Source organism: Arachis ipaensis, chromosome B10, assembly GCF_000816755.2.
Source record: "Arachis ipaensis cultivar K30076 chromosome B10, Araip1.1, whole genome shotgun sequence".
Lineage (NCBI taxonomy): Eukaryota > Viridiplantae > Streptophyta > Magnoliopsida > Fabales > Fabaceae > Arachis > Arachis ipaensis.
This window is the reverse complement of record NC_029794.2, coordinates 21,870,161-21,872,562: the sequence shown is the minus strand read 5'-3', so window position 1 is coordinate 21,872,562 and position 2,402 is coordinate 21,870,161.

Below are 2,402 nucleotides of genomic sequence, written 5' to 3'. Positions count from 1 at the left end.
ATTTTGGTACCTCACTATTGTTATTGACAAAATGGTCCTTAAAAGATTTTAAAATTTGACAAGCGTATCCACGAGTTCACCGGAGCACATTTTCGGCAAGTACAGTGCTGACATGGCCACTGCGTTTTGATGACATGGCAAATATCCCCCCAACCCTAATTCTTCTCCTTCCCCCTCCCCAACGCACTCCCCCCTTCCCCTTCCTGAATGCATTCTCCCCCCTCCCCAACCCTAATCCTTCCCTCTCCCTCCCTAATCCTAATCCCCTATCTCCAACGCACTTCTCCCCTCCTCAATCCAAAATCCCCCTTTCTGAACCCTAATCCCCTTCCTTTACCCCTTTGAATTCTAATCCCCTTCCCAACACAGTGTCTCACACTCTCAACTCTCTCTCCCCTTCGCCTTCACTGCTGTCGCCTTCACTACTTGTATGTGCTTGCTGCTAGCTCCCGTCCCCTTTTCCCATTTTTCCGTGTATCGAAGACGAGGTCTCACTTCTGGCACTGCTTCCTCTCTCGCAAGTAGCTCTCTCCCGTGGTTCCCGTCACTCTTTACACTACCTCCTCCCTTGCCATTTGGAACTGCTTCATTCGCTGTCCTGCTTCAGATTCTCTTCTCTCCTTCTCGCGAATTTGCTGGTTTTGTTCTTTTTAAAAAAAAATTTGTTAAAATCATCTTGCATTCACCATTCCTTCTTCTTCCTTCTGCTAAATCGTGTGATTTTCTCCTTGATTGAATTGTTAACATCGTTGAGAATTGCATGAGAAAAAAGTGTTTGATTTTGGAATGTGAAATGTCAAATCACAAAATTATTCAATATATATGGTTTTAATCTGAAATGCTAAATGAAATCTGCAAATCATTTTGAAAGGTAAGCGGAAATTGATGAATTTATTAAAAGGGGTAAGAGAAGGGGATTAGGGTTCAGAAAGGGGGATTTTGGATTGAGGAGGGGGGAAGTGCGTTGGAGATGGGGGATTAGGATTAGGGAGGGGGAGGGGAAGGATTAGGGTTGGGGAGGGGGGAGAATACATTCAGGAAGGGGAAGGGGGGGAGTGCGTTGGGGAGGGGGAAGGAGAAGGAGAAGAATTAGGGTGGGAAAGGGTATTTGCCATGTCATCAAAACGCAGTGGCCATGTCAGCACTGTGCTTGCCGGAAATGTGTTCCGGTGAACTCGTGGGTACGCTTGTCAAATTTTAAAATCTTTTAAGGACCATTTTGTCAATAACAATAGTGAGGTACTAAAATGTCAGCGTTTGAATCTTTCAGGTACTGATTTGGTCATTATCTCTAAAAATAAAATAATAACTTTTTTATTAATAACTGATATTACTACTAGTTATATTATAATTTTTATTATTGTAAAAATAAAATAATACATGAAACTATATGAGAAGTTAAATATAATTTAGTGTTAATTTTATAATGATATTTAATTTGTAACGTTGATTTAAAGATATGTTACTTGTTGTTGATTTAAATATATACTATTTGTTATGTCAAATAGGATAGGATAAAAAGTTTGAAAGAATGGTAAAAATGGACATAAAATTCCGATACATAAATTAAAAGTATATCAATTTAATTAAACAAAACTAATTTTATTTTCTTTAAAATAAAATTACTAATATTTTTATAAAAATTTTGGGGCCATGCCCCCTTCCCACGACAAAGCTCCGCCACTGTATCTGATCTCTGAGCATAAGGTACTGGTTTTCTTGCTGTTAAAGGAGGCATATCAGAATTCTATTATGTTATTTGACAATTTTAGCTATTTCCTCTTTTCATTTAATGACAAATAGATATATAGTTCCCTTTTGTGTAACTGTAGCTTCAATCTCGTTAAAAGTTAAAACACTCGACATGATTGTCATTTTTTTGGGTAATAACTTCACAAACATTTTCTTAACTTCATTTGGACTAATAAGGGATCACATTTCATCTTATTCTATCTAATTGATATTTCGTTTTTGAAGTACCACTTCTAATAAGTATGTGAATAATGTTTGCATTTAATATAGAGCCAATTCTTTTTATGCTTCCCAATGATTCTAAGTAATATCAACCTCTTTTTTTTCTTTTTAGTTGAGTCATCTAGAATAGATAAAATAAAGCAAAAATATTAAAAAAATATTAAATAATAATATAGAATATAAAAAAATAAGATGGAACTGTGATAAACTATTCTTTCTTTATCCATCGATTGATGATAATCGTCTAATCGATACTCAAAGTTTTTTTTTTAAATAAATAAAATAAATATTTTAATTATGGAAATAGACAATTTGAAGAGTTTTTACCGATTTTCATAACATGTCTTATTTTATTTACAGTGTAAATGAGAGAGTGTGCACAAACTCCTATTCATATATCACGTGTGCACACATGTTACATGGAGAAG